Raw genomic sequence first — 23247 nt, forward strand, 5'->3', positions numbered from 1 at the left:
CCTCTATACTATGTCACTGTAACACTTGTGTCCTCTATACTATGTCACTGTAACACTCGTGTCCTCTATACTGTCACTGTAACACTTGTGTCCTCTATACTATGTCACTGTAACACTTGTGTCCTCTATACGATGGGCCTGAGTCAGAGCCGCTCGTAAGCGGCCGCTCGTTCGCTCTGAGCGATGTTTGCCCAACTGCGCATGCGTACGGATCGTAATACGCATGTGCGAACCAGTCAGTGCGGCCGAAAATCGCTTGTTCACTAAATAGCGAGTGCCTGCTATTTTGAGTGACAGGAGGAGGCGTATGTGGGTGGTAACAGGGGAAGGTGCTTGAAAATGGGGAGTGGAGAAACGAACGCAGGCGTGCTTAAATGTCAAAACGGGTGTTTTAAGGGTGTGCATAATTAAAACAGCAGCGTCATTGACCACGTCACTGGGTTATTTTATAGCCAGAACTGCTCGCAAAATTGTGGTAGCAAAAACCAACCACAAGAATAGCGAGCAGTTCATACGCTGGTCGATGTACTCGATTAATCTAATAAATAGCGGACATGACGTAGGATGTGAGCGGCCAGGGGGCGTTTTGTACCAAAAAATGACCGCAAGTTTTGTTCGTTCGTTCAGACATAGAGGCGTGAACAGACCGCAAAGAGCGAACGGTTCATTTGAATAGTCACCCCTTTTTTCTGAACGAACGACCCCAAATAACGACCGGCTCTGAATCAGGCCCTAAATGTCCAATTTTTATTGTGGTTATTGTATAGGAACGCCAAAGAAGAGCAGTAAAAAAAAATCCACACCAACAAAGGAAACGATTACAAGAAAGAAACATGCAATGACACCATCAGAAACTGAAGGTAAATAACATTATTTACTTTGCTTTAAAAAATGTTGAACATTATACATAAAATGATTAAATTATATATATAAAAAAATATATACACAGGAGAAAAGAGAAAAAGAAGAATTTCTTTTGTTGAGGAAGAATATGACAGTGAAAGTGAACCAAGGACAGCGGACGCGGCAATAACCATATTGGACACAGGTATGCATGTTTAACCAAAATGTACAATGTATTTACGTAGTAGAAACATTGAATAATTATTGATTATAATTTTTAAGCTATAAAACTTAAAGGAGAGTTTTGTTCATTATGGTTGTGCTTGAAATAGTCAGTCAGAATTACAATGCAAACATTACCACACATTATTGTTGATATTATATGTCTCACCCTCTCATTACTCTAACCCTTATTTTCTAGTGTTAGTCGATGGTGCCCAAGTGCGCATGCGCACGACGGAGGAGGCTCCGTCGTGCGCATGCGCGAGACCCGAATAACAACGGCCAAGCTGTCATTATGGGTCTTGCACCAAAGTGCTGTCGATGTTGATTGAGAGCACGCCCCCTTTGGTGGGCGTGGCTGCCCAGACAGGCGTTCCCATGGGAACGCCTACCATCTGGGTCCGGCCCCACTGACATCACTAGTGATGTCAGTGGGAGTGCTTTTGGCTCTGATAGAGCCAAAATCACTCCTGAGCCTGCGGCAGCGATACCCTACTGCAGGGTCTCGTTTCAAGCCCGATGGTTGCGATGGTCTTGACCATCACGACCATCATTTTGGCCGCTCGCTATAGCTGTGGGTGGTCACCCACAGCTATGCGAGCGGCCAGGAGGCCGCTCTAAAAAACCAGAGGGCTGGCCCTGATTCAGAGCGAGCGCTCTGTCAGAGCATCCGGCTCTGAATCAGGGCCTCTGTCCCTTAGTGCCTAAATCCAACCCTACCCCCAACTACATTAGTTAATTGGAGTGGGGAGCATTTATTACATTTAAGTCTTAGAAAGTTCATTCACGATCTAAAGAAAATTGCATTCTGGATATATATATATAAATTGGATATAAATATGTAAAAACTCGATATGGTTAACTTTTAATCTTCGTCGTGGTTAGTTCATCCAAAACAAGACAGATGTTCTATTCCCATAAAAGTATCTTTCATTGCTAAGACAATTTTGTCAATTAAAGACTTGTGGATAAAATGTAACTGTGAAATGGGGAAGCTGTGCACTTGAACACTTTGCTCCAAATGTACTAAGCTCTGGAAAGTGATTAGCTGGACAGTGATAAACTACCAGCCAATAAGCTCCTAACTATCATTTTTCTAACACAGCCTGAAACATGACAGTTAGCAGCTGAGTTGCTGGCTGTTTATCACTTTCCAGTGTATAACTTTTCACAGCTTAGTACATCTGTCCCTCAGGGACAAGCACAGTGAGAATAGTAATCTTGTTTACTATGAAATGATTGCAGCATGATGCAAGATTATATAATATACTGGACTTCAACTAAGGTACAGGAAAATACTGTTTTCTTATTTTCAGTAGATTGTAAAAGTGTATGAGAACTCCTGTTATCTGTTGTGCTTACACCCAGCAGTATGTTGTTAATGAACGCTTATGATTAACTCTGGTGAATATCCACAATATTTTTTGGGAAATCACAAAGCTGTCTCATCAATGAAAAAGACTTATGGAAATAGAACATCTAGATTGTATGTGAGTACAGTACACATTTGTTTAAATTAAACTTAAAATACTTGAGAACACCTATTGCATAGTGAGTGGAGTACACCACTTTTTATTCATCAACTCTTCATTGTGGGATTCTGCAAGAACTGATGATTACATAAAGGAAATCTGATTTAGTACATATTTAGTACACACTCCACTAGTGATTTTTCTTGGGTTATCAATATTCATAACAGAATATGATTTTATGACATTGGTAAAACATTAATATGTTGGAATCGTAAAGCAGAAAACACAGAAAGAACAGTTCCTTCTGACCAGGAAGAAACCGTAGGTGAAAGAGCAGCCAGGACTATAACCACAGTACAAGATTTTCTTGACACAGGTATGTCTGTTTCAAAATAATCAAAGACTATCTAACTTTCATTCACTGTACTGTTCTACATCGACATAATCACTACATACCGTTGTTATAATGTAATGTTATAAAATTTTCATTTTTGAAATTGTTTATTTTTTCTATTAATCAACATAAAAAAATATATATATATTTTTTTTTTTAAATATACTGTATGTATATATATATATATATATATATATATATATATATATAAAATTGTTTTTATAATTGCAGGAGGACAAAGTACAATAGATAGTAACATAGATACTGCATCTGGAGCATCATCCTCACCAAACTTGCAATCAAATGAAGAAAATGCACCTCAAAGAGAGACTATTAGTAGGGACCCAATAAATATTATACATAAAAAAAAGTAAGAAGTTTTTATTTTTTAATATCTTTGCGTTTATTTACATAATTTTAAATTTGTTATATTAATACTGCAATAATAGAGCATCGTGAATGGAAGGAACAGAAAATAAGAGAAGATCACAAATGGTTTGAACAAAGGAGAAGAGAAGATCGGGAATGGTTTGAACAAAGGAGAAGAGAAGATCGGGAATGGTTTGAATAAAGGAGAAGATCAAGAATGGATAGAAGAACAAAGGACAGAAGATCTGGTATGGATGGAACAACATTTTAACAGCCTGGCGCAGAGCATGAACCAGATTTCAAATATACAGCTAAATCACTCATGCAGTTGGAAAATGGTAGGCCAGTACTTTGGTCAAATGACTACAATGATTGATGTGCTTTTTAGTCATCTCCAACAGATGGACAGCCACTTTATCCATATGGTAGTGTGACAGCATCAAGGCAACACAAACACAAGATTGATTGCCAACCAACTGTAGCTGTTGACGGACAATATCAAAAGAAGATCCTCTGAAGTAGATCCACATCTACAAACTGAACAGGTTGTAATGCCATCAACATACAGTGTAGTCCAGCAAATACATGAAGAAAATAGAGAGCTTCAGATGAGGATGGAAATGGAACGGATGCAATTCTCAAGCCAGGAAGAACAGGACCCGGAACCAAGAACTGATGAACCATGATTTTTAAAAGTAAAATAGATTTTTGATTGTAACCCTATAAATATATTGATTTTTTGTCAGGGGTTGAGGATGTGTTTTGTTACACTCCTTTTTTTTGGTGGGGTAAAAGATGTTTTGTTGGGGGTATTTTTTTTTTGAGTTAGACTGGGCGTAAGGGTGCGCAGGACCCTGGTGCGCAGGACCCTGTGATGACAGCACACGGATATCGGGCTGAGAGTAGGACTTGGGGACCAGGTGCTGGTTGTTTTTTCTTTCTGGAAGATTGAAGTTTCATGCCATGTTTGTTTTCCTCTGCCGTTGTGTCCAGGAGAAGTGGGGCGGCATGAAGGGACCAGCCTGCCACTAGACGTGGAGGAACCAACGAGGCTGGCATAGAGCTGAAAAGGCGGTGGACAGACGGTAAGCGCAATATATTCTCTGGGGCTTCCCCCACAACATTTTGTTTTAAAATAAATACTTGAATAAAAAAGGGATAGTCATCATCCCAGCTTAAGGGATGCTCACTGTAATTACCATTACTAGAATACAAACAGTGGCCCTAATTCTACAAGTAACACAAGTGCAACTCTGCAGTCAGATGATTCTTTCATTCTTCGTATATACATCTTAGTTACAGTGCGTATGCAAACTAGTCACTAAAATAGGGAATGTGATTGCAATGTATACACAGGCCCACCTGGAAGTGATTGACACGAAGTATCATTGGTGGGTGGTGTGGGAGTGTGGTCAAGCAAGTGCAGGCGTGTCACTGTATATGAATAAAGTTGCAGGGGTGTGTATAATTTATCCATTGCAAACCTATATGCAGCCTGAGCAATCACTGTGTGAAGGGAAGGATTTATGTTGTGCTGCGTCTCTAAGTATTGAGCTGCGAGTGTATTGTGATGGCATTCATTTAAAAAACTTTTCAGCGTGTGCAGGATTGCTATCCGTGCTGAATCAAGCCCACTGTCAGCTTCCCAGCTACAGAATGCAAAATGTAGGCATGCAGAAGGTAAGTTTCAGAGGTTAAGGGAGTGTTAGGTCTAGGCACAACCGGTGCGTTAGGGCTAAGTTGCGGGAGGGGGATTTTAGGTTGAGGCACCACCAAGAGGGACTTGGGGTTAGGCACCCACGACAAGGGGGTTAGGCACCACAGTGGGGGAGTTAGGTACCATAGGGGGGAGGTTAGGCACCACTAAGGGAGGGTTCCAGTTAGGAGTTGGGGGAGAAGGGGAGGGTTAGTATACTTTCCATGCCCAGTCAGGATCTTCAGAGTTTGTGATTGCAACATCAGTATTTAGTGAGATACTTACCAGCCGTCAGAATTTCATACACAGAGCTATAGAAAATAGTTGGCTAAATATTTATTATACGAAAGAAGAACTGTTTCAATAATTTAGGACTGTGTGTTATTGTTTTAAATAACATATTGGAGTATAGTTAGATTTTAATCTTATTTTTTTTTCATAGCTAATAGAGGAATTTGAACTAGTGAAAATGGATTTAAAAAATACAAGTCAATATATAAAAAACATTTATACAAATACAATAACAAAATTATACAAAGAAAAACATGTAATGTATTGTTTAATTTGTCTTAAGCAAAGTATTTCTTTTTTATTTGCATCAATACGAAATAATGTATATTTCATATTTTTTAGCTTGTAAATAAACTAAAATGTTATGTTGATTTGCTAAATTTATGTTGATTTGCTTTGTGAATAAAACATGGCTTGCATTATTTTTTTAACTTTAAATAAAAAATAATAAACATAAGTCTTTATTGTATTTTTTATCAAGATATGTAATATCGACTTGCCATATAAAATTAAACATGCGTGTGTTTGTGTATACAAACACAAATGCAGGTCCGTTTATAGGGGCAGGTGACCCGTGCAATTACAAAGGGCGCTCCGCTCCTACCCCTGCTTACAGGAACGCTGGCCTCTGAAGCTACCGGAGGCTAAAGAAGCATTTACTTCAGAGAACAGCAGCATTCCCAGTAGTGCACTGCGAGGGTGAAATCATTGTTACCCACGCGGTGCAGAGCCTACCCTGCACACCAGATGGATAAAGTTAGATCAAGACAGAGGCGCAAGGCAGCAGCAGCAGTAGCGGCGCTCGGAGGTTGGAGAAGACAAAGTGGTCAGGTAAGTAATACTAAGTAGGCTGGGGGCGCGGCATATGGGGCACTACTATATGTGAAAAAAACAACGGGACAATGCATAAGTGGCACTGCAAAAGGGTCAAAGCTACAGGAGGCAGTGCATAAGGGCCAAAAATATAGGAGGTACTGCATAAGGGCCACAAATACAGGAGGCGCTGCACAAGGGCCACAAATACAGGAGGCGCTGCATAAGGGGCATAAATACAGGAGGCACTGCATAAGGGCCACAAATACACGGGGGCACTATTGCCTGAGAGCCAGTGGGGGGGGCAGCCTGTGAGCTGAAGGGTTGGAATGGCAAGGGAGGGGACTGGAGTGACACATGTAGGAGCTGAAGTGTGTATTAGGTGAACCTTGCTCTTTCAATGTATTTTATGTGGTTCTGGATTTCAAAACATTTAATTTACCTGCTGTTAAATTTTTTTTGTGACGGCTTCCACAATTGCTATATTGGACTCCACCAGGGATATTTAAAGAAGGCACTGGGACACGCTATCGATGGTTAATGGAGTGCACCCTTATCTGTGTGTGTATATATATATATATATATATATATATATGTGTGTATTAAAAATGCCCACAGCAGAAAAGCAGGCCTACTACATATTTGCTTCTAAAGCTAGAGGCAGGACTAAAGACAGACGTCTATATTCAAAGGTCTGTCTAGATCTAGATGCCAGAACCCCGACGGATGGCTTCCAGAATGAAGGTAAGCAAAACTATAGTAGCTGTTAGCTATGGGGAGGGTTAGTTTTAGGCCCCCCATGAGGTTTAAGATTAGGCTAGGGGAAGGGGGGGATTATGTTTAGACATCCCCCTTGTAGGGTTAGGATACGTATCCCGTATATACAGTATGTGATTACAGGAAGCGTGTTTAAAAACTTTGATTAAAAACAAACAAACAAGGGTATAGTTAGGTATGAAAATGGGATTTTGTTAGCATTCTCTATTTGGTTTCTCGGTATATTATCTATCTAACTTGCCCTCTAATAAGGGACAGGTATGGTCGTTGTAAACGGGATGGCCGGCTATTTTTAGATGGTGTATGAAGGCAGAACTCGTGCATTCGCCTGGGGTTAGCCATCTACATTGCTGTCTGTTACATGGCGGATCTGGACAATTACGGGACTTAGCGAGACTCATCTGACTGATGTGACTTCTTGGTTGGCTTTTGTCGGTATTGTGACAGTGAAGGGAGATTGTTTACTTACTATGTATTGTGATCGGTATTGTCATAGTTATGGATGTTTATATGGGAAGTGGGCTTCAGACTGCACACCTTGAACATATATATATAATTGGAGGTTCTACCTGTGGAGACAATTGATATATGCACAAAAAAAAGAAGTACAGGTGCTCAACTCCAAATTAACTGTATATAAATACATTTTTGCAATGAATAGTTTTTTGGCATAATCTTGGCCAAGGTTATGGGCCTATCCACCGCTGCCGGGTAGGTCCCTAACATACTAGGATTCAAATCCACAGCGCAGGACACCCCCAAACTGGCCCAGCAAAGCCACCCCAGGGCACCGCCATAGTAAGAAAAGTGCAGTGTAAAAGAGATAGTTAAGAGCAGCCTAGGCTGCATATAAAGAATGAAAATAAAAAGTGAAGTACATATATAATAAACAGTGAAGGGTTAAAATGTGTTATAACACATTTTAACCCTTCACTGTTTGTTTACAACACACTATGGGCCTGATTCAGCAAAGGACACAGATGCGAATTTGCACGCACCCAGTTGTTTTGCACTGCGCATGCGTATGAGTGGCAGTGCACCCGCGCAAACTGCCCAATGCAATTGGATACCGATCGCAGTGAGCACGCAGTCTCATTGTACATTGATTGACAGGAAGTGACCGTTCGACCATTACAGGCACATTAATAATTAAGCCCCTGCGATGGAAGATGCAGCCTGAGCTCTTACTGTGTGCAGGAAGTTTAGCAATTCTGCGAGAGGGTCAGGTCAACCACTATTGTGTGCATGGGTCCGATGTAGAGACAAACTTCTAAACGGAAATCCCAGTGAAAAAATTGAATATATAAAAATCATGATACAAAGATCAGTAAATGATGAGATAATAAGTGAAGAAGAATCCAAATATGTAATTAAGTAAAATCCAGTTCTCCCAGTAATTTATATCTTACCAAAGATACATAAGGATCAACAAAACCCACCGGGATGCCCCATTATTGCGGGAACTGACTCAGTTTCCTCTAACCTATCACACTTCTTCGATTCATTTTTACAACCAGAAGTTATCAAACTAAAATCCTATGTAAAGGATACAATGGATGTAATTAGAAAAATATAGGGAATTAATCTTATGGAAGAAGCTTTTTTGGTTACAGCAGATGTAAGTGCAATGTACACCATTATTGACCATGAGGCAGGAGTTAAGGGTGTAGAATATGCATTGAGAAAGAATCCACTTTTTAATGATAAAAAGATAAATTTTATTAAAGAAGCCATTCATTCCAGCTATTCATTCCAGCTATTCATTTTACAAAATAACTATTTCTGGTTTGATGGACAGTTCTATTTACAACTTAGGGGGACTGCTATGGGCACCCGTTTTGCACAATCTTATGCCAATTTATTTATGGGATGGTGGGAGGAGTCAACAATATGGGAAAATAATGATTTTATTCACAATATAGTTTTATGGGTTAGATATATCGATGATATATTTTTTATCTGGAACGGGACAGAAGACAACCTTCTTTTATTTTGTGACATTTTAAAAAACTCTCTTAATATTAATTTAGTTTTTAACAAGAATAAATATGAGATTAATTTTTTAGACTTAATAATTTATAAAGGAGATAAATTAAACACCAAAAATTACAGTTTACAAACTGACAGTAACGCCACATACACATATACACCACCAGTAATCATCACCCGCATTGGCTAAACAATTTCCCAAAGGGCCAGGTTCAGAGAATTAGAAGAAATTGTACCAACGAAAATGTATTCCAACAAGCAGAACTCAAAAATAAGTTCATTGTAAAAAGATATGATACAAAATCAATTGAAGAAAAGATTGAAGAGATGAAAAAAATCCCCCAGAGAAATTTGCTGGAATGCAGAAAACAACAATCGCAGAATAATCATCCAAGACTCCTTTTCGTGTCCACTTTCAACAATCAGTATCATTCAGTGAACAGATTTTTAAAAAACATTGGCATATTTTAACCTTTTAAAAGATATTATTACCCCTGTACCTGCTTTCACATAAAGAAAAGCGTAAAATATGAAAAATAAATTGTGAAAAGTGCAATCCCAGAAAAAAGGAGCAATAGAATAAAAACCACTGGATTCCATTGATGTGGAAAGTGCATCCCATGTAGGACCCATCAACATCAAAAATGTAAGGAGACCTATTCATCAACAACCACGATAGGTTTTTAAAATACGGGATTTCATTACCTGTGAAAGCACTAATTGTATATACATTATAGAATGCATTTGTAATCTCCAATATATTTGAAAAACAAAAAGAAAATTAAAAGATAGATGGGGGAACATGAGCAGTATTAAAAGAGGGTACGAAAATTACACACTATCTAAACATTTTAAATTAAAACATGCATTTTCTACGTCAGGTATCAAACATATTATAGGTATTAAAAAAGTTGAGGGAAACTGGAGAATAAAAAAAATCAGATATCTGTCTAGCCAAAACGGAAATAAAAACCATATATGAGCTGAGGACCCTGGAACCTTTAGGGTTAAACAGCGATTTTGAGCTTAAATGGTTTTTATAAATTCATGAATTATCTTATCGGCTTCTTGTTTTTTTTAAATATTTTTTACTCATACTTATAAGTATGTAATCGTATGTAATGCTAGATGATTGTTCTCTATAGTAGATATGGAATTCACTATGACAAATGTATTCTCCTTTTATATATCATTTAAATGTTTATTTTTAAACCATGGTGATGTAATTTTAATGTGGGAGGTTTTTATTATCTATCCCATTTCTTATAGAAAAGTGTTGTCTCCTAAGTACATTACCCATCCTGTCTAAATAGATGGAAGGTCTTCCGCCCATACTGCCCATGTGACTTGATGGGCGTGATGCCACACACATGCGTGATACATTCCAGGCGTGTGGACATCACGTGAGCGGAACGATCCACGTGTTCACAAAACGCTCAATGGCGATGACGCACTTTAGATTATGTATTTCCGGTGCTCCACGACATGGTGGAAGCGTTTCAAGTGTTGGAACGCACTCGGTGGTAAAGATTCGATCGAGAATTATGGCCACTATTAGATTCTCCATTTTTAGGAATAGAGAACGGGAGCTTTAGCACTTATTCCTTTCATACCAAATTGGTTAATACTTGATTAGAATAAGTGGTTTCTCACCTGTGTGACTTCTCTGATGTGTAACAAAACTTAATTTCTGTGTAAAACATTTCCCACACTCAGAACATGAAAATGGTTTTTCACTTGTGTGACTTCTCACATGTGTGACAACAGATGATTTCTCTGTAAAACATTTCCCACACTCAGAACATGAAAATGGTTTTGCCCCTGTGTGACTTCTCTGATGTGTAATTAGATATGATTTCTTTGTAAAACATTTCCCACATTCAGAACATGGAAATGGTTTCTCACCTGTGTGACTTCTCTCATGTGTAACAAGTTGTGATTTCATTGTAAAACATTTCCCACACTCAGAACATGGAAATAGTTTCTCACCTGTGTGACTTCTCTCATGTCTAACAAGTTGTGATTTCCGTGTAAAACATTTCCCACACTCAGAACATGGAAATGGTTTCTCACCTGTGTGATGTCTCTCATGTGTAATTAGATGTGATTTCTTTGTAAAACATTTCCCACACTCAGAACATGGAAATAGTTTCGCACCTGTGTGACTTATCTGATGTCTAACAAGAGCTGATTTGGACGTAAAACATTTTCCACAATCAGAAGTGACTTCATCACTGCTATGATCTGTACTATGTGCAACAATATGTGAGTAACCAGAAGTACATTCTTCAAAAATAGAGGGATCAGATGGTATATCTGCACTAAGAAGTGATGGATGTATATTTAGTGTTATGTAATTTTCTTCCGGAGATCCTTGTGTGTGGTTATCTTCTAATTTAAAATCTGGAGACAAAACGAGATGTCCCTCTGAGGTCTTCCTTGTATTCTCTCCACCTGGTAGAAATAAAATAGTTATCCAAGTATCCCACAGAAAAGGCATCATTAATATTATTCTCACCCCTATTCCCAGAGGTTTGTGCTTAGTACAACATCATGCAGAACACTCTGGGCTTCTACTGTTCACACTCATACAAATAATATAGGAGAAGAAACAAACCTTACTACATAGAGCAGAACCCTAGGACTCTAGGTTCTTTTTACTATCCCAGGAGCCGGCCAGCCCTAGATAATGCCCAAGGGGGAACTTTCACCCGGTTCCCAAGTTCTAGGCAAAGGGTGATAGATCTATCCCTCACTTTTGACACAAAAGGCAGAAAAAATTCCTTAGTGCTAATAAAAAACGTACAAAATACTAATAGATTAAGGATGTAATATATCCTATATATAAATTTAATAGAAAATTGTATATTAGTCTATAGGGAAAAAAATAGCAGCTAAGTAAAATGAGGAGTAGTGATAGTCCCACAAAAAGTAAAAAAAAAGATGAAAACTGTGCTAATAAAGATATACGAACCCTGCGAGGCTGGCACTCTGTGTGGTTTCAATCATATATCTTGCTGTGGTGCCTTCCTAGAGTGTCTGCCCACTCAATATATAGATTCGGAGGTATAGGCGGCACTTATCCAGACTTGTAATAAGTATAAAATACGACCTTTCTTTCCAACTTTTCGGAGGGAGTACCTCCATCTTAAGATGGAGGTACTCCTTCCAAAACGTTGTAAATAATGGACGTATTATATACTTATTAAAAGTCTGGATGAGTGCCGCCTATACCTCCGAATCTGTGTGTGTGTGTATATATATATATATATATATATATATATATATAAATAAATAAATAACTTTATCTGTCTAGTTATATAGCTCTACCTATTGTAATAAGATTGGGGCAGGAGGTCCCACTCCTGGGGTAGATGCAACCTGCAAACACACAGCAGTTAGGAAACAGTACACGAGTCCAGGGTTTTCCTACAAGCTAGCCTCAGCTAGTTTTTATTGTGCAGTATAAAATGGAAAATATACAAATAAATCCTAGCACTAAACAGATTCCCCCTCTCAAAGTGATAGGGCACAGTATTTAAAAGAGCCAAACTTGACACAGCTTATATGAGCCTCTCACAGCTGCAGGCACTAATTAGCCTGTTCTCAAGTTGAAGGCCGGAAAATCCCAAAACTCTCAAGCATAAACATACATTTCCTGAGGGTTTAAAATACATAGGTCAGAAACCTTGGAGAAATATAATTTGCCATTTAGCACTTTACCAGTGCTTCTGTCACAGTATATCTATTTTACAAGTCGTCCTGAGTGCTGATGTAGATGCTATATATTTATTCCTCTCCTGACTGGGAAAGGTAATTGGAGGTCACCGGGCGCAGTACCGGAGGCAAGCGTGGGTGTGCCAGCATTACCGAGTATCATGCATATGGTAGGGCAGTGAGAAATCAGGAAGCACCCATGTTGTTTGCAAATGAATAATATCAATTTAATAAGAATATACAAAGACAGAAAATATATATTTCAAAAAAATGATTCAAGACTATAAGAACTTCTAGCTTATATAAGCCTCATGAAATACAATAAAAAGCATAGATGCTGGTATCATTGCATTATCTACAAAGATAAAATTGTGAATAGGTATAGTATATAGACCATCTGTTTTTCATCTGGAATTGGTCCTGTGACCAGATGGCTGCAGCCTCTACTCCTGATCACAGATTACTGGACCTTAAGGTATCAGGGATCCCCGCTTACCATCAGTGACCGCTTGTCACTGACTCCAACCACTGCGCAGTGGGTGGGTATATAGCTGCCACCTCCGAACTCCCACCATCGTCGTTTCCGCTTTTCCTTATTTACACTCAGGCTCCTATCTCCAGCACCTGGAACCGCTTCTGCTGCGTATGCGTTAGCTAGCTGCAGCCACACCCCCCGATTGGTGTCGGCTGATTCCTCCTGATCCCACGCAAAGGACCAGGCTCTGCACGGTAGCTGGCAAAGGCCTTGAGCTTTGGATACGTTTGGATCAATCCAGAACAGCCGGAGAACGGAATAGCACTTTTTGCAATTCTGTTGGTCGCAAGATTCAGATGCAGTTGTACGGCAAAGATATTTATTGCTCACAGTCTTGAAAAAGATCTTCCCTTTAGCTTCACGGGGGTATAGCATACATAGATGATACAGCAGTCTTGATATTCCAAAGATATACAAGGTTGGACATTTTTACCAGGTATGCAGCCTTCTTTTATGCCACTCAAATACACATTGCCACTGGGGTAAGTCCGCCCTGTGGTTTCCAACCAATCACCTTAAGTGCATATCCTGTGCTGGCCACATGCACATTTAACATTGTCCCCTATTGACAAGGGGAAGTTATCACTCCCCTGTGCCCGAGCCTACCTGGTATTTTAGTCGCCACCCAGGAGTCAGCTCATCTAGGGCCGGGGGAGGTTTCCCCCCAAAAGCGTCTTCCAGGAATCTGCTAAGGGACCAAGCCTGCCACCCCTGCCTGAATCTGAGCTTCAGAGGTGGACAAGCAGGGTCCCTAGGCATGGTTTCCTGGCCACAGAGGGGAAGCTCTTTTGGAGCTCGCTGAGAACAATTAGCTGGCTGCATTAGCCAGCTTCCTATGCACCCTCCTCATACCACTTCCAGGCATGAGGCTGCATAGGTGGAACGTTTATTGCTCTGGAAGGGTCTGGAGGATCCAGCAGCCCACTGAGAACTCTGGATTCCTTGGCCATCCAGGGAAATCAAAGGTAAGTGCAATTTTCCTTAAATTATACATTTAAAATCGCTCCCGATCCCCAGCGTGCAGCTGCCATCCACGCTGGGAGCTGTGCTTCCGGCTCCAATCAGTCAGCACACAGCACCGCAGCCTCGCTATGTAGCTGTGGCACCAGGAGCTAAGCTCCCAGCCCCAGCATGGAACACTCAATGGCTCCTTATAGAAGACGCCATGCACCGAGGGGTTAACACTGCCGCGGCCATCTGAGGAGGTCCAGGCAGCGGAAGATCACATAAATACATTTTAATACACACCGGGCACTTAGCGCCAATAATACATTTAAATACTGAGTGCCTAGCACCTATTGTTACATTTAAAAATGGCGCCGCAGCACAGGGGGTTAACCCCTTCTGTGCCATGGCCATGATCCACGTGTGATGTGGGATAACCGGAAGCTGGCACTTGAATAAATTTGAATAGAAGCTAGCTCCTCCCCCTCTATACCCCCTACAGGTCAGACTAAATAAACTGTGCCCGAGGAGAGCTGGAAAATAAATCATAGAGGAGAAGAGAAGCTAGAACATACCTGAACAAATAAACATATATGCAAACAAATCAAGGAAACCTTGAAGAAAACATCTGTCCAAACCTGGAAGAACAATAGCGAATGCAGGTGGAACAGCACTATGTGGGCATCCAGTGTCCCCTGTGGAATCGGAGAAAGGGATTTATCGGTAAGTACCAAAATCCTGTCTTCTCCTTCATCCACTAGGGGACACTGGAGTCTCAGTACAGTGGGGACATCCCAGAGCTCACATCCCGGGCGGGAGAGGGCTAAGAACCCTGCAAAACAGCACGGCCATACTGTGAAGCAGATGCCGCAACTGTGTTAAAACGGGAAACATTTTTGCAAAAGTATGCCGGCCTGACCAAGAGGCCGCCTGACAAAGCTGAGTTAGGGAAACACCGAGGGCAGCCGCCCACGAAGGACCCACCGAGCATGTAGAATGCACTGTGATTGAAGTAATAGGTTGATTCGATGCAGCCAAATAGGCCTGTCTGATAGTCAGACGAATCCATCCTGAAATAGTCTCTTTTGAAGCCGGCCCACCAGGACGCGCCATATCATATCGAACAAACAGCGTATCCGACTTTCTGAGGGATGCAGTCCTATCAACATAAATCCGAAGAGCCCAAACCACGTCTAGGGATCTGGATGCTGAAGAATCGTCTTAATACACCGGAACCACAATCGGTTGGTCGATGTGGAACGCAGACACCTTAGGTAAAAAAGATAACTGTGTACGGAGCTCAGCCCTATCCTCCTGAAAAATGAAGTAAGGTGGACGACAAGAAAGCACCCCTAGCTCCGACACACGCCTAGCAGACGCGAGCGCCAAAAAGAGAACCTCTTTCCAAGTTAAACATTTTAATTCCACAGTCTGTAAAGGTTCTAATAGTGAAGACTGGAGAAAGGAGAGGACTAAGGAACTAATTCAGACCCGCTCGCGAGCGTTGAGCGCTCGCAAGCGGGTCGATGTTGGGCAAGTGCGCATGCGCACGACGGAGGCTGCTCCGTCGTGCGCATGCGCGAGACCCGGATAGCGATGGGCAAGCCGTCGCTCCGGGTCTCGCACCAAAGGGGGCGTGCTGTCGATGGTGACAGCACGCCCCCTTTGGTGGGCGTGCCGGGGGCGTGGCTGCCCAGACGGAGTTGTTCCCATGGGTACGCCTACCGTCTGGGTCCGGCCCCACTGACATCACTAGTGATGTCAGTGGGAGTGCTTTTGGCTCTAATAGAGCCAAAAGTACTCCAGGGCTTGCGGCCAACGAGACCCTACCGCAAGGGTCTCGTCACAAGCCCGATGGTCGCGATGGACGCTCGCTCGCACAAGCTGTGGGTGGTAACCCACAGCTATGCGAGCGGCCAAAAGGCCGCACTATGGAAAAAAAAAACGCCCTGATTCAGAGCGGGCGCTCGTTCAGAGCGTCCGGCTCTGAATCAGGGCCTAAATCCAAATTCCATGGGGCCGTAGGAGGTACAAACGGAGGTTGCAACCTGCAAACCCCCTGTAGAAATGTCTGGACATCCGGCAATAATGCTAGTCTCCTTTGAAAGAAAATTGACAGAGCCGAAATCTGAACCTTCAAAGATCCCAGACGATGGCCCGCTGATAAACCAGCCTGTAGAAAAAGAAGCCTTGCTATCTTAAATTCTGACGGTGGCGAACTCCTGCGTTCACCCCAAGATACATACGCCTTCCGTATACGCTGATAGTGCTTAGACGTAACTTCCTTTCTAGCCCTCAGCCGAGTAGGAATTACCCTTGAAGGGATACCTCTTCTTCTTAGGATAGGCCTTTCAACAGCCACGCCATCAACTAATCCGCTTTAAGTTCTGATAAACGGACCCTGGTGCAGAAGGTCCTTCTGCAGAGGAAGAGGCCACAGGTCGTCTTATCAGCAGCCAACATGGTTGGAATACCACGCCCGCCTGGGCCAGTGTGGGGCCACCAACAGTACCTTTACCCTTTCTCGTTTGATTTTTTGAAGCTTACGAGAAAGAAGTGGGAGTGGAGGGATAAGGTAAACAAACTGAGACCTCCAAGGAGTTGTAAGAGTATCCACTGTCACCGCCTGTGGGTCTATTGTCTGTGAGCAGTAGAGAGGCCATTGATGGATCAACCTTGACGTCATGAGATCTACCTGAGGAAGACCCCAACGCTGAATCAGTTGTTGAAACACCTGTGGTTTGAGCGTCCATTTCCCCGGATGTCTTGTCGACTGAGGTAGTCGCCTCCCAATTTCTGCTGAAATTGCTACTGCTAATTCCTCTGCCCAGAGAAGAATGCGGCTTACCTCCCTCATGGTGGACTGACTCTTGGTGCCGCCTTGTCTGTTTATGTACGCCACAGCTATGGCATTTGTTGGACTGCACTCTGATTGCATGGCCCTTCAACAGGGGCTGTGCCATCCGAAGAGCATATAACACTGCCCTTATCCTTATGGGCAGTACCGCCTCCGGTCGAGTCCAGCGGCCCTAAAAGTGTCCTCCCCGAGTCACTGCCCTCCATCCTCTCAGACTGCTGTCTGTGGTGAGGAGAATCCATTCCCACATTGCAAACCTCTTGCCTACCAGTAAGTGTGAGGAATTCAGCCACCAATGAGAAATGTTCGAGCCTTGGGTGACAGTTGTACTCGCTGGTAAAGAAAAAAATGGGACCCTGACCACTGAGAGATGAATGGAATGGACGGGTATGGAACTCCAGTCTTGAATGGACTCGAAGGTCGCAAACATATTCCCCAAAGGAGGAATACGCAGGTGTACTAACACCCTGCGATGGCGTAGTATCAACCACACCATGTGTTGGATGGAGCTGTCTTTTTCCTGCGGAAGAAACACCCTCTGCTCCACCATGTCCAAAAACATCCCTAGGAAAAGCAGACACTGAGTAGGCTGTTGGAAATTCAGGATCCATCCCTCCTGCCGTAATTGAGTGACTGACGGAGCCTTGAGACATAGATCGTCCAAGTACGGGACTATAGTGACACCCTGAATCCGAAGAAAGGCCATCATTACAGCCCTGACCTTCGTGAACACTCTTAGTGCTGATGAAAGACCAAAGGGTGAAATTGAAATTGAGTCCCGCACTGCGTGATGAAACCAAATGGGAATGTGGAGATAGGCATGGTGCCGTGACTTGGAAGCGAACAGAGGTTGCTGCGGAAGAGTACTAACCACTGTACAATCACAGCCTCCCTCTCGAGACCTGCAATGACAGACTGCACGGACTCTATCTTGAACCTTAAGTTCCGCAAATAAAGTTGAAATGTTTCAGGTTCAGAATGGGTCTCACTGAACCGTCCGACTTGGGAACTACAACCAAGCTGGAATATAAGCTTTGACCCTGATTGTATAACAGTTTGTCTGCTGACGCCTGAAATTGCAAAAGCGAGCTCCCACCTTGGGGTCCCCCAGGGGAGAAGGTAGTGCGTCATGCCGGAGGCTTAACTGCTGGGAGGAAGATGCAGTGGCTCTACCCCTGCCTCTGGGACCACGGGACATAGCGGGAGCTACTCTGGAACGACCCCTGAATTTCCTTGGGATCCGCAAGGACCGAAAGGACGGTCCAAAGAGGAGTTGCAGATGGGAGATAAGTGGACTTAGCACCTGTGGCTTTAGAGATCCACTTGTTCTTATCCAAGCAGAGCTTCCCCTGTGAATGGAAAAGCTTCCACAGCTCTTTTAACTTCCTCATCCGCCTGCCATTGTCTCAGCCACAGGGCTCTGCGGCTGAGATAGCCAAAGCCGAGGATCTAGAGGAAAGATAATAAATATCTTTTGAAGTCTCCCTGATAAAGGGAAGCAGACTCTGCAATCTGTTCCATTAAAGGAACCAGATCCTCCACCGGAACACCAGTTTTAAGGCCCTCAGCAAGCTGCGTAGCCCAAGCTTCCACAGCATTGTTGACCCAACAACTGACTAGTGCGGGTCAAGTTACAGTGTACCTAGACGTTTGAACTCGGGTTGTCTGGGGATAAAGTCTGCAGCACCTGGTATTCCCAGGCGGACTCTCATCCAAGTACTAACCAGGCTTGACCCTGCTTAGCTACCAAGATCAGATGAGATCTGGCGTGTTCAGGGTGGTGTGGCTGTAGGCTGCCAGACAGATGTGCCCTGAGCTATTCCCTAGGCACACTAAAGTATGGCAGTGGCGAGAACTGCTCCCATACAGGGAGCACCGTCTTTTTAAAAGACATGACATCGACTTCCGGTGGGCGGGGCACCCAGAGTGGCCGCATTTTACTTGGGCTCCAGCCTTATATGCTATAAATGACCCAGGATTGGGTTTCTTTACCCGAATTAATCACCCAAAAGCTGCCTACTACAACGCCACTGCACTACAGAGTGACTTGTTTCAGTTATTGGGTCTGGAGCCAGAATCTATCCACCGGGATCCAAGCCTGAAGAGGTCAGGCGTTCATGACTGCCCCCCGCCATTTTGGGCATGAAAAGCCTGAGAGAAGACTTTCCTTCTCCTGCTAAAGCGGCCATCTCTGCCTTCTCAGGAGTCGCACCGCAGAGATTGCTAGCCCCCTTGAAGACTACACCTGCATGGGATAATTATATGTGGCAGAAGACTGGCAAGCGTTCGCGGACCATCCGTTTTACCCGCTGCTGACGTCCTGGCCTGAAGTGGTTAACACGCGGAGGCGCTGTACCTGTGACCGCTCCCTTGGATTGGCAGTGTGGGTGATCAGGTCGTGCGTTGCGGTCCGGAGCCTCTCCTCTGGTCATTGGCAGCGGTGATCATCGATCCCCTCCGGTACTGCAACATAGCCTGAGGTTACACTTGTTCTAATTAGCGGAGCTTACCTGCCGGATGCGGGCTGAGGTTCCGGGGGGCGATGTCCGGGTGATAGGGATGTGCCTGCTCGGTATATCTCCTAGACCCCACTGCATACTCAGCCGCTGATGGGACAGTCCTTCCGGGTACTTCTGCTGCAAGCTACGCGGCCTGATACCCCCTCCACTGCTGTTCCTGACACGGTGTCTCCCCGAGTGTGACTGTCAATATAGCTGGGGATCTATCTGGCTCCGGTCCTTTGCTGGATGTTGGCAGCTATTTGCTGAAGACCGCTGCACGCCTGGAAACCTGTTTGATGCCCTTGAGATTGCGCGGGCAATGAAGGACCTGTCATAGATCCTGGATCCCCTTTTGCTGCATTTGAAGGAGACGATCTGATCTTAAGTGCCTTGTACCCTGATGTGATAATCGGAGAATACTTACTTGGAAGCTGTCGCTTATCTCTCCCTCCTCCCAGGGACCCCAACCTCTACACAGAAGTCTGATTTCCGGTGTGTGCCAGCAATCCATTGTCTTTCTGGTTGAAGACTACTTGTAATAATTATCCGACCCCCTCTGCTTCTCCCCCGACCCCGATTACCTGCTTGGTTGTTAACCCCATCCCTATACCGCGGTCTCTGAGTGCTGAGGAGGCATCGCTGATTCGGACACTGGGCTGCTGATGTCCGGACTTTCTATTTTTGCTGTTCTGGGAAGGTGCGGAGGCCGAGGTGCTCATTTTGCTGCACTTGGCTAATACCCCGGTTGATCCTGGACTTTGTTGTGCCATGCTGAAAGTCTGATAAGTAACACAGCTAAATATTTATACTTGTTTTTCTTTTTGTGAGCTTTTAGTATATTGTACTTTGAACAGTGAAGATATACCTTTGTCTATCATATGTATTATATCTGACCTAACACTAGTACATTGCTGCCATCTGCTGGTCAAAGTGACAAACAACAGTATCTAATTCTAGCCTCTATGCTGATAGGCATTTCATAAATTATCTGTATATCATTGTTGCCACATACTGGCAGCAACGGAAGCAAATTTTGTTAGTTTCATGTTACAGGTACACGGTGTATCATGGAACCTTGGTAGGGCTTCATCATATAGAGGAATGTAGCTCAATTATTCTTGCTCAGATTATAAGACATAGGTATTAGACAGAATGATGTATATTTTTGAATCTTCATAACATGTCTGCAATTTAGGGGTGGTCCGTGCGCATATATGCCTGTACCTTGCTATATCTCTTGCTAATCTAGTGTCCTGCTGAGGAATTTGGAATTCTTCTGACCTTACTAACTGCTAAGGATCTACTTTGAGTAGAATTTTCAATGGATCTCTCACTAGGTTATGGACAGATACGTCCGTAAATCTACTCCCGCTTCACAAGGGTCGACAGGTAAAATGGGCAAAGTGTCTAAGACTCCAGCTAAAGTTATTCCCCCTTCTCCATCACGTAGTGACACTGCTGATATGGAACCTGAGGAAGCTACAAATTTCAGTCATCACTCTCAGGGTCCCTCGTCAGTTGCTGAAACGGCTCAGGAAATTTCTAAAATACTAATGCCTCTAATAGATAAAAAACTGGATTCCCTCCAGTCATCTTTTGACGCTGCACTTGCTAAAATAGATTCCAATACCTCCAGACTCGCTGCCTTAGAGCAGCGAGTTAGTGATGTGGAGGATCGCTCCCATGATATGCAACACACTGTAGATACGCAATTGAACAGCGTTCAATCGCTATTAGTCAAAATTGATGATATGGAAAATCGACTTCGAAGAAGTAATTTGAGGTTTATTGGGGTACCTGAGCAAATAACTGGCCAGGCTCTGGTTCAACTGGTAGCCCACAAAATCCCTGCAGCCCTAAATTTGTCGGAAAATTCCATCTTGCCCCACGTAGAGAGGGTCCATAGAATAGGTCCGGAAAGACCAGCGCCTAATTCACGATCTAGACCAGTGATTGCAAAGTATCTAGACTATCGAATGAAGGAAAGGATACTTGCTGAATATAGGAAGATACCCACACTAATGATAGATGGTTATAAGGTGCTCATATTCCAGGATTTTTCAGCAACGGTAACACAGAAAAGACGGGAGTTTTCAGATGTGTGCAAATTATTGTATGAGCGCAACACTAGATTTGCTCTGCTATATCCTGCCAAGCTGAGGGTGGAGGATGGGGGTCAAACATTGTATTTTTCAGACCCTAAGATTGCTAAACATCATTTTGGTGTGGGTATAGACAGGGAGCGCCCGCCGCAACGGTCACCAAATAGATGATTGGATAACTGTTATAACACCAATTTAAGGTACGATTCTAATTTCTAAGCATCCACGATCATCCCTGAGAGTAGATTGTTCATTTACATTTGATGCTAATCTGTTAAACGAGAAACTAATATTGAATGCCATCACGTCTGATTGACATAAAGGAGCATTCCTCGTTCCAGTGAAGTTTTTCTAGTGTACTGATACACGTTTTGTTTGCTACTTTATAAGTGATATTTAGTAGTTCAGGTGTGAATCACAGGTTGCGAGTGATGAACACCACATTGAAATGTTGGAGAGAAAATAAAAGAAAAGGGTGTAAGAGACATTGCGCAGAAATGTATAATGCATTTATTTTTCTATGGTTTTTCATTTTTATTTTTATTTAAATTTTTTATTTTGTTGGCTCTCTCTCGTTTTCTCTCTCCCCCCCTGGGGGAATTCGGTGCCGGGGGTTTCGCATTCTTTAAATAAGGTGGTCTCCGCATGCTGGGACGGAGTACCACGTTTTGACTTCATTTTGTTCTTAAACTGTTTTGTCCCACAGCAAGGTATTGGATAAGACATGTCTAACGATATGAATACTGGTAATACTGGGGCACCGGTTTGTTAAGTTGAAATTTTTATCTTGGAATGTTGGGGGTTTGAACTCTACTATTAAGCGCAAAAGAGTAGTAACGCATTTAAAAAAATTTAAGTCAGATGTAGTTTTTCTGCAGGAAACGCATTGGGCAGAGGGAGATATTTCCACTTTGAGGACCCCATGGATAGGGGAATGTATTAAGGCTAGCTGCGGTAGAAAGATCAGGGGGGTGGCCACAATATTTCAAAGGAATCTGCAATATTCTATTATAAATACCATAGCTGATCCTAATGGAAGATTTTTGATTATTGATGTAGAGATTCAGGGTGCCTGTTATACTCTGGTAAATCTGTATGCACCAAATGTTTCACCTCAAGAATTTATGAGAAGTGTGATGGACATCTTGGCACAACGTACTAACTATGCATTGATAGTGGCGGGAGATTTCAATTCAGTAGAGAATCCCTCATTAGACAACCGACTCCTCAATCATCTAATATGACAATATGGAGACAATTCCAATCTTTTAAAGCAAATCATCAACTTACAGATGTTTGGAGGCTATTGAACCCTACAGATAAATCATACACCTTTTACTCTGCTGTCCATAAATCTTGGTCGAGAATTGACTTGTTTCTGGTCTCAGATAGCCTGGTATCTAGAACACAGGAATCCAGATTGCATTCAATTCTAATATCTGACCACGCGCCTATTACAATTTCGTTGAGTGTAACGCAGTCTCCGAGAAACTTGAAACATTGGAGGTTTCCGTCTTATTTGTACAAGTCCACTAAATTTAGAGATCACCTACTAGCACAGTGGATGAATTATCAAGACGATAATATAGAGGCATGGGATACACCAACAATTTTTTGGGGTGCATCGAAGGCTGTAATGCGGGGACAGATCATAGCTTTTGTCTCATCCCAGCGAAAGACAGAGGCTGCTGTGTATAAATCAATGTCAGAGGCCCTAACTTTAG

At 42.8% G+C, this 23247-nt stretch overlaps 1 pseudogene; it reads right to left on the bottom strand.

Moving 5' to 3' along the window:
• Window positions 1–18595: 18595 nt before the first annotated feature.
• LOC148436367 (5S ribosomal RNA) lies at window positions 18596–18714 on the bottom strand (annotated as a pseudogene).
• Between the last annotated feature and the right edge of the window lie 4533 nt (window positions 18715–23247).

This window comes from Taudactylus pleione, unplaced genomic scaffold, assembly GCF_031769625.1.
Source record: "Taudactylus pleione unplaced genomic scaffold, aTauple2 ptg001781l, whole genome shotgun sequence".
NCBI lineage: Eukaryota > Metazoa > Chordata > Amphibia > Anura > Myobatrachidae > Taudactylus > Taudactylus pleione.